This window comes from Neodiprion pinetum, chromosome 5 (assembly GCF_021155775.2).
Source record: "Neodiprion pinetum isolate iyNeoPine1 chromosome 5, iyNeoPine1.2, whole genome shotgun sequence".
NCBI classification, from domain to species: domain Eukaryota; kingdom Metazoa; phylum Arthropoda; class Insecta; order Hymenoptera; family Diprionidae; genus Neodiprion; species Neodiprion pinetum.
The window spans coordinates 9,299,361-9,310,534 of record NC_060236.1 but is presented as its reverse complement, the minus strand read 5'-3'; positions in this window follow the sequence as shown (position 1 = coordinate 9,310,534).

Genomic DNA, 11,174 nt, shown 5'->3' with positions numbered 1-11,174 from the left:
ACCGAAAACGAGTCAGCCGGAAAATTAAGTCATTTATGAACTTTACTGTTCCTCAATGGTTCCAGCGGCTCGCCAGTTTTTTTTTTTGTTTTTTTTTTTTCTTGTTTGGAATCGAAACTGAAACGAGTTTTCTTTCTATAGAAATATGATGTGTCTGTGATCAACTTATGGTTTCTTTCATTCGTCATGAAATTTGCTTGGAAAGGAAACTCGTTCCAGGTATGATTCTACAAAAATGGTAAGCTACTGAGAACCCATTAATTGTTCTCAGCGTCATTCGTATCCGGTTTAAAAGCGTACGCAGGGCGCGACTGAACGCACTGTAATCGATACCGAAAATTATAGACGTTTGAATGATTCGAAGAAGAGCATGAAGAAGAGGAACGACAGTCAACTTCTTGCGAGGTTCAAGCTTGTATAACGTTAACGTATGACGAAACAACGGAAATAAAAAAATCATTATTTTATTACTTCAGAGTGATTTCGAAGGAGTTGAGCAGGCAAAAACGCTTTAGTGTATTAGTTATCTGGAAGTTTTCGAAATAACGATTTTTCAGAGAAATGCACACGGTTACACCAAAGTTGCGAAGTTTAACCTCATAACTTGCATCCATACAGCTGAATATACAGGTAAACTGTAAAATGGAGAACCCTGCGATGCCATAAAAACATGTCTGAGTCAAACCTTTTTCGCTTGTTTGCAGATTCGCTAATTTTGTCAATAAACAGTACCCTGTAGTCCTTCTGCCAGGTCATCAACCCAAATTCTGCATGCACATACTGCGGCTGACAATCAGTAAAAATTGAATAAAAATGGAGAGTCGTTCAACTGTCCTCACATAGTTGTACAAAAAGATCGTTGCTTTGAGTGCAGGAAAAAAAACCTAAGGTTATTCCGTATGCTAACGTATAGTTAGACACTCGGTTGAAAAACGAGCTGCAGGCGATTGATTATCCTTACGACGAACGATGCTGACTGACCTGCTCTCTAAATTTACAAAACGACGAGTCGACCGGGCTCAAGTAGAGCTTCCTCTTTGACCCGTGGACGAGGGGCTCTCGAGTACATCGTTGTGAGAAACGAACCTTGCGGTTCCTTGTCGCGGTTAAGAAGATTAGTTTATTTTTGAAGCGAAGCTTTCTCGACTCTGTAACACGAGAAACGCGTTACAAATGGTGTGTGCAATGCTCGTCAGAAGTCATTAATTTCACAGCTGGCGAATGTGATCTGGCGGAACTTTAAATTCATGGTTAACAGTAGCCGCCAGTACCTGCCACCGCTTTTCAATTTATCTACCTGTGTAAAAAATTATTGGTACAAAGGAGTATGCGACTGTTAGCTGATGTATTCCATTTCGTAGAAGTTTGTACAAATGACGATTGCTAAGAATTTTAGGAAAAATCGTCGTGTAATAAGTTGATCGATATTACATAAAGATTCCTTATTGTTAGCCTTGCTCCAAAAAAAAAAACAAAGTGTTATAAGACGACTGGTTGAACTAAACAACCAAAAACGCGCATCACCTGCACGATCTTAATCTTACGAAACAATTTTCGTATCCGGAGATCAATTTCACGTAATCCTCGTCTTTGAAGCATAATGGAGCGGAGCAAATTATCAAATGTTTCGTAAATTTATCACGGTAGAATTTCAACAAAACACTGTATGTTTTTCCTATCTTTTTTGGATTCTAAACTAAAAACACCGGCTCGCTTGTATATTTGTTCACATGGCTGAAAGAGTGGCCTTTTTCGTGCCATCGTGATAACAAACATTCACGAAGAGAGAAGAAAAAAAGTATAATGCGTGGCTACTGATATTCGAGGGAATCAGAGGTCTTTTTTTTTTTTAAGGAGCAGCAGCTTGGACAAATTCTAGCGAAAACCGAAAGTGTTAACAAGCAAAGCAGAACGAACAGAGAGCGAAGAAAGTACTTACGCATGTCTCCACATGAATATCCAGGGAATTTGGATGAGTCATGAGTGTCGCTATTTTAATGAATTCCGATCCTTACCTATTCTAATGAATTCACGAACGCGAGAAATGCGCTCATTGTGTAATACTCATCTAGCAATTATTCGCTTTTCGCGAATTTTCGATTCTGATAGTCGATTTCCCGTAGTCGAACGTCAATTTTACATTATTACTCATTGTCAGACAATTCCTGCAGTCGAGACTCTATCACGACCTTTAAATCGTTCGAACGCAGTGACAAGTTCCGTCTCACAGTCAGACTTGCGGTAAAATCAGCCAACTACATCACGCTTTAGATTACACGGTCCCTACGTAAGTATGCATAAGAGAAAATTAATTAATTCTCTCCCACACACCATCTTTTATTCTGACGTAATTTTCCTCCAGAGAACATCATATTATAATGATCGTGCATATTTGCAGACGTAGCAAAAAGATTCTTTTCTCTTCTCCGGAAACGGGGAGGCAAACTTTCATAGGCGTACGAATTCGCGAATTTAACATTATGATTAAGATATAACAGATACGATTAAGAAAATCCCGAATTGACTAGAAGTAGTCGACACAGTCCAACTAGCAGGAATTTCTGTACATCAAATTTAAACAAACTGCAGATGAACGTCGTTTCCACACCGCAGCGATCAATCACTGTCTCGACGTGATATTTCTTCAACAATTGATTAAAGCATCAGGTAATTTGCAGCGGTTATTGGAAGAAATACTTTTGCAAATATCGAGTATGATTGTTCGGGAATACCTGATTTCGAAAAACGAACTTTAAATGCAGCAACAATTCCCGATTATATATATTGTTATTTTGCCATGTATGTAACCAGTTTTCGACTAATTTCAACTGTGGTACTTGCAGTGATCGTTCGGTAAGTGTCAACATTGGTCGAATTCCCTGATCAAAATAGTTCTACGAATTTGTATAAAAATTTCTATGAATTTCTATGAAAATTTCAACGAATTTTTATGGAAATTTCTATGCAAAAGTATAGGATTGTTGAGCCGATCCATAGTTTTTGAATTTGGATTAAGTAACAATTTGTATTTTTTGGTAGATTATCGTAGTCTTTAATAGATAAGTGTAGATTGAATCGAATCTGCGTGATTATTTTTCTTATATCATAAATGTTGAAATGGATACAACTTGTTATAAAATATCGTAAGATTCCTAGTTTACTAGAATAAACATGTTAGTTTTTTCATAAAACTCACTTATTCAGGTAAGGTGATTTCACAAATATACGCCTGATTCTTTAAATCCGTCTAGATCATACTCAGAATCAGAAAATGAGAAGATCAGCCTTCGGACTTCCACCCGAATTTTACTAGAAACTTAACTTATCTGCAATAAGTTTTCTTTGCGAGTGAGACGCGATATCTAGCGGTGGTTCGAAAATAGTATTTCATACTTCCTCATACATTACATATTCGTTACCTTATCAATCTACATCTAAATTGAATTGTAAAATTGTCGATCATCACAATTTTTCGTAAAAATTCGTACTCTTTTATGAGAATTCACGAAGCTTACGAAGTGTTGTACTTTTCAACATTTCGAATTCTAAGCTTAGATATTCGTATGTCGTCATATTTTTGCTCTGCTGAATCGAAAGAAACTATTCCGTTCAACTGCGGTGATAGTTTTTCATAGATTTTCTGTTTTATTTTCTCAAAATGTACGCGGAACTATTTCTCATGATTTCAATGAAGAACGTCGTAGTTTTCTATGACAATTCTTCTTCAATTCTTGATGAATTTTTACGATTCGCTCTTTTTCTATTGTCACCAGGGTTATACCTTAACGATGTACATACGTATTACACACGGTATCTATTTGTGAAATACCGAATGAACGAGTGGATAACCGTGATCGTATTTGCACAAAGATGAATATACACCCGAGGACATACGGACGATGATCGTAATATCTATGTAATTGTAGGATGTGTAGACATGTAATACGTGCAATAGTCTGAAGAAGTTGTAGGTCAAAGCGTGCGTCAATTGGCTAGTTCGTTTTATCTGAGCTCAGGCGTTCGTTATGAGACGTGGGAAAGATGCGGATGTATATCATATACGTGCGTGAAAAAAGACGGCTAATCTGTAAAAACGTTTAACGCGCGGTAAATCCATCGCGGGAATAATGATGAGACATCTTGTAGATTGTATACAAACGGGGAAAAAAATAAGTTAATTTATTACCGCTAAAGAACGGGTACAGGACTCCGGGAATTGTACCATTATTACAACGTTTACGGGGTAGGCTGAGGAAGAGACATGAAACCATGGAATGACGCGCCATTAGACCTATTATTGTGCATGGAGATTTCTTTGCAGATAAAATTTAACCGGCTGACAAATGAGCTGCGAGATAGAATCTTGAATCTACAAGCAACCAATGAGATAACCGGCGAAATTATTCCACGTGTGCACACCGGTATTATATCTCTCTGCAATTTATCCCGCGTCTTTATTAACCATTAAAGGCATCGTGACAGGTGGTATTAAAGGTGTGATATACTCAAATTGTTAGGTGTTGTACTACGTAGGTACGCAGGTTATACGTTTCTAAGTAACGGAGTATACCATATTAGACTGAAATTATCAAGTACACATTCGCTGAGCTAAGGTATGCATGAATTCGTATGTACTACGAATTACTATTTATACTTTACTTAACACTTGTGCTATAAAACGATAAACTCGCAGATGTCTACAAACATTTTCCGTAGTCACTCCTATCGCCATTCAAATACGTACTTGTATCATGTAACAACGGTTCTGCTTATTTTAGTTATCTCAAAAATGTTAAACCATCTTGGTTTGATGCTATTTTAAACCGCACGTCTTTCGGCAACACGCTGGCGGACAATGATATCTCGTTAAGGACGAATGAGTCCCAACCGTCTGAAGCAAAAGTTAGGAAAAAAGAAGAAACCTGTTTGGAAAATCTCTATCAGTGTTATTTGAGCCAATGATAGAGAACACGAATGTCACGACATACCTACTATGAAATAGAAATGGATCTCAGCAGATTCTGATTCCACAAACTAAGGTATCAACAGTTTGAGACAAGGATTTGTAATCGGGGTTGTTGAAACTGATCAAACTCTGCTGTGTTGATCCTATTCGAAACTTTTCTTGAAAAATTTCTACGATCAGCCATCTCCATATTGAATAAAAATAGACCTTTGCAGGTAGGGTGAAACGAATGTTCGTCAATAGTTACGTTTGCGTGCGGTGACTGTATCATAATGTAAGATTTCTTGAATGTTTTTCAGATAAATTATGGACATTTGATCAGAGACAAAAATGAGTCCAGAAACATTAGAATCGGTTTAAAAACACCAGAGTTTAATCATTTTGAACGTTCTAATTCCCATAAATCGTTTTTTTTGAAATCGTTGCTGCCTTATCATGTGTTATTCGAATTTGCTTGAATCTATTTCTATTACGTAGTAGGAATATTATTTTTTTTCTGTTCATTGTCATTCGCGCAAATAATATTACTGGAGATTTTTTAATCGGTTTTTTTTTTCTCTTCCTAAGTTTTGATTACGACGGTGATGTCCGTTTATCCTTAATCTCCTTAAAAGTATATCGATCGTTAATCTTCATCAACCTTTTTTTACTTGACCACATGCTGAAAGAAACATTTACAATTAATCAAAGTTACCGGTGACTGATTATTTGACTGATTTTATGACAATGAGTAATTGAACCGAATGAAGTTTCACAGCGACCACGATATTTTATATTTCTGATTCAAATGGTTGCCCACTTATTATAACTATAAGCATACGTACGTCATTACACAAATTAACTTGGAACATTCGTCAGCTATAAACAAAGGCATTTTTCGATCTAATATTAAATTCATTATATATATATATTTATAACTCTTATAAGAAATCCTTATAAGTATAGGGAAATGATGCTAGAGTTGAGAAGGAAATAAAAGGAAGAAAATTACTACGAAACCTGTTCGCCACAACTGGATTTGAGACCGAGGATCGGAGTACGCGAATAGGATGTAACAAGGAGGCAAACTCCGTGTTTTCGGGCCGAACGTAAATTTGCAATATGAATCGTAGGTGAGCCGAGGACGAATGTTGCAAATACGCGAGGCGAAAAGATAGTTTCCTCCTTGTTGCACACGATTCTTTACATAACAATAGTACGTTACGCGTTTTTTCACGAAGCGCGAAATTGAGGTTAGGGTCGCTTAATGTCGGATTTGTTTGCGACAGCGCATGCGCGCGGTATAGAAAAGCTTACTTTTAATCAGCTCTGCGGCTAACTTCGCAGCATGCATATAATGGTCGTTTTCTCGTACTAGTGTCAGAATATACTATTATGTATCATGTGTGTTTGAGATATGCGTGGTATGCGTTTCAAGCCACGAATTAACTTTAACTATGTGTTCAGTCGGTCTAATTTAACAAGCTTAGACTTAAATTATCTCTTATAGGATTGAACGATTTAATACACCATAAGGTGTATGGATCGATTGTTGCACGAAGTTATATTTCGTCTCACAGTAGCCTGAATATAAATTAACAAACGATCTAATATCCAGAGGTTCTTACCGATCGAAGGAAGTTACGACGCATTCCTCTAGGTAATTATTTTCGAGAAAAAGTCACGTATTTCATTCGAGTTTTTGATATATTCCGAATCAGAATATTTTCAGAAAATTTGGCATCAAAATTTCCGCTATAAATTGTAAACGCTTTTTCTGAGGTAAGTTAAGAGTCCTAAAATATTAAAATATATATTTAATCTTACGAAATTGAGTCGTTGAGCAGAAAAATTGTAATTTATTTGCGTTTCCGCTCTGTTGGGGGAAATGTTATCTTCTTTTTGTGAAGTAATATCAACCTTAGATTGCATCGTTACTTCCTCTATTGCAGATCAAAGACAACTCACATTGACTCTCGATATTTACACATCCGGCAATGCAACGTGATTTCCTTTTATACATCCCAACTTCGGACTGACGTATTTACAACTATCACAATGGCTTGCTTCATAATCGCGTAAAATCCGTCCACGAGTGTACAAACAAAGGATTTTTTCTTTTTATATTTCTGGTGAACGCGAATCGACAAATCGTTAGTAGCTGACAATGAATGTTTCCTGTTTGAGTAAACCAACATCCATCGACGTCACGATAAATATGATGCAATGTGCTGAATAAGGAAGTCAGAATGACCGCTGACCAAAATTACGCGTTATCCAATTTCTCGGTAGTGAAAATAGTGAGTGATCACAAAGTACAGTTGTATTTGCCAAATTTGATAATGATCAAGCCATTCAAATTTGCGGTTATCGATTGATTGTTCATTTTTCAAGGGATCTTATTTCGATGAAATTTACTTTCAGCATCATCATTTTCCGTGTCGACACGTTTGGGAGTTTTGGGAGATGAAACCACGGAATTTACGAAAACAAAGTATAAAGTATCATATATGTATATTCCTCGGGAAAAATGAATTGCCGATGCACGTAGAAGTGGGATATATCGAGCTGGTGCGGTGGAAGTCGTGATTTACTGACGTAAATGTTTGCCGGTAAGAGATAAGAACTATAATTGTCGTGGTGTATACAAGGCGTATAATCGTAAGTGAAATGCACCGAATAAGCATCTTTCAAACTTTCCACAACCATAGCTGTACAATTTTTAAGATCCAAGAGTACTCAAATTTGGATTCAACGAAGGTTGATTCTGATCACTGATTACCAAAGATTGTAGTCCAATAAAGGCTTTCGAGTCATCCGTGCTGAAGATTTTATTTTTTCATTATTTGGTACGAAGTAACCAAAACCATAAATGGCCGCTTCGACTGGCAATAAACCAGATTCAAAACCTCTGCCAACTAAAAAGCATCATAATTTCGGTGTTTTTAAAGATAATTAAAAAACAATTCCTTTTACGGACTTGTCTCAAAGCCAGGCGTAATGATTTTATCTGATAAAGACGATAGGTTTCCTAAAATGGTTTTAGAATGAGACACTCTGTATGTAATTACATGCATGCAGGCGGTATAAAACTTGACCCTACTCGAGTTATATATAATTCGTAGAATAATGAGGTAAAATTACACAATATTGGGCAATGCGAATCTCGGTATAGCAAGTAACACGAAAAGACTCAGACTGTCAATCACTGCACACATCGTGTATTATAATACACGATCGGAATTTAATCTATAGATCATTTGCGTATAGATATATTCTGCAAAGATGAATATTATAATGTTCCTTTTTCGTTCCAACCCCGCACACTTTACGTGAAATGTGTAGGAAATAAATTACAATTCGATTTTATTCCGTAAGTACGTACAAGCATGTGTAAGTAAAGCTTATGGAAAGTAAAATCATAGTTTGTGGAATATGAAATTGGTGCGATTTAACGTGCGAGGCAAATAGGACTGGTTAATTAACGTTTCAGGCTCAAGGTCATATACATAACTTGTCAACGATTCTTCCACGTGAGAAACGAATTCACGTATAATTTAAATTCGCCAAATTGGATGGTCTTGAAGCTTGCAAGTTATTCATTCGAATCAAGGATTCAATTAATTACGAACCACATTTTAACATATTATGCTTATCTGTAGATCAATCTTTGCGTCGTAGGTATGTGTAATGGTGCGAATACGACGCAAAATATATAAGGCTCGTTTCATTATAAGTAGAAAAAAATTATAAGCAATTTGAATATAGCATTTCTATCTTGAAGATTCTTTACGAGCATAGTGTTTTTTTACGCGGTTTTGTGTTGTTGCCTTTTTTATTTCGATACTTTCAATTCCAGTCTATGACGTATATAGAAACTATATAATCCATTACTCCAAACGCTAAAATTTCCATCAGATATGTGAAATATTGTGATAAAATTTTTCAATTTAGGCAAAGACCGCTCAGATTTTTAGACATAAGGTACAGAACAAAACGTGTGCGTACACTGTTAAAATTTTTTGTTAGAAGTTTAAAAAAAATTATAATGGACGTTTTATCCTCTTACGGAAGAATAAATTTACTTCACTTGTTTCAAGTATTTTTCGAAAACTGATTTTTTGAATTCATCGTAACATTACCGTAAATTTATTAAGTATTAGTACAATAATTTCAATAAATCTGAGTATTATTTTTACAATATTATGTGAATGTAATATAATACGGTCCACATGACGTGACAGACAATACAGTCACTGAAAACTCAGCAACAAGATTATAGTTTCCAAATTCGTACTCGCAGTACAATTTTAAATAAATTGACAAGAGGATTTACCTTACAAATCTAATAAATTGTTAGATAGTCAGTAAATTTACAGCATAATTGTTTGAAATTGAAAATTTGATTACTTATGCCAAAATTAACGTGGTAATTTTTTGGGCTTTGTTGAAATCTGATACTGTTAAGTATTTTTTATAAAATTTATACACACACAAATTGAGTAGATTCGCAAGAAAATTCCGGAATTTACAAAAACTGTTGAGAAACTTTTAAAATACGGCACGCGTGACGTACTATCAAGAAAAACTGAAATTCTTCGGGCTGATTTGAGAACTTAGATTTTGGGAAATTCGAAATCTGACTACGGAATTTAAAGTCTACTGAGTGAAATTAATAGAGATGCATATAATTAATTCTTTTTGCTATAATAGATTTTTAATTTTAACGGACTGTACTCGAATTTCTTTGTACATTTATCTCGGGAACTCACAGTCAGCAAAATGTGTAGTAAATTCCAAATACCATATAGCAAATGTATAGTAAATTTACAAATATAATACATTTAATACATAATTTAGTAAATTCAAAATACGGTTTTGCGTTTCTCCAACCAAGTTGAGCAAAATTACAAATTTTTATTGCAAATTTAATGAGAATGCTTAGTAATTCACTTTAAAACACGAAATTTGTAATTTAGCTATACTTTCGTGTAGTAAATGTTTAGTAATTTTACAAACATGTTTAACAGTGTATCTAAATTTCGAATAAAAAGGAAGCTAATGCAAATTAAGCTTAGAAGTAGTTGCAAAGATCTTGATATTCTCTTCATTCTCTTCAGGGATGATTAGTAATCTGTACTTACTTAACAACGTATTACATATTTATTAAAGAACATTGAAGCACAAGCTAAACGCGAAAATTTGAATATATAGATATAAATCTTCGCTCGTTTAAGGTGTAAGTTATAAAGACCGGTATAAGATGCAAATAACATCAACTGCGACACGTCTTTTCGTCCCATAGACAGAAGAGAAAGAGTTTAGAAAAAAGAGTAGAACGGTTACCTTAAGGGACAAGAAAAAAGAAAACAGCATTCCACATCGGTATCCCATTTATCAGCAAAAAATGTGGTTTTATCCTCACCAATAGCTGAAATACCAAAGGTCAACTAGTACAAGCTCACAAGTTATGCTGTCAGTGTAGCTGTCTAAATGTTTAGCAAACAGCGGTATCTAGATATGCCGAATAAAGTACTAAATACAAAAAAAAATCTGATTAAATTCGGTGTTCTAGACACTTTACATATACAAAATTCTACGACGTTAAAATTCACTAAATCCTCGCACTCTGCAAACGGATGCGATAATTTCAATTGTTCAGGATATGATTACATCCAATGAATAATCAGTTTGTTCTTCAATCACAACCTTAGACCAGAATTTTTTAATTTTTACAAAATACGCAAAGTGCTAACGTATATGAGTAGCCTAAAATGTTTGCTATTTTGGTAATAATTTTACAAATACGATGAGATTTTTGGATTGCAGACAGGGTTGGTACATCAACAAACGGCTTTTTAAGTACAGCTACTTAATTAAGAATTCATCGTGTTCACGAACTCACTATTTTTTACGAGTCATTTTCGGAATGCAAATAATTTATTGGCTGTGTCATCGAGTCTCATCTCGTTTTTCCTAATCATCGTTCTCCTCGTCTTTTCTTCTAATGGTACGCAGTTACCAAATTAGGACAAATTTTGCATTGCAAATATTTAAAAAAAAATTTGGGATACAAGAAGATATTTGTGTGAAACATTTCAATGCACAGAAGTTTTTAGTTTTTTTCAGAATAATTTCTATGTTGTATTTCAAGTGTAATAAAATATTAAAAATCGTGTCGTAGTTTTGAATATAAATTTGATATACCTTTTTTGAGAAGCTTTGTCAA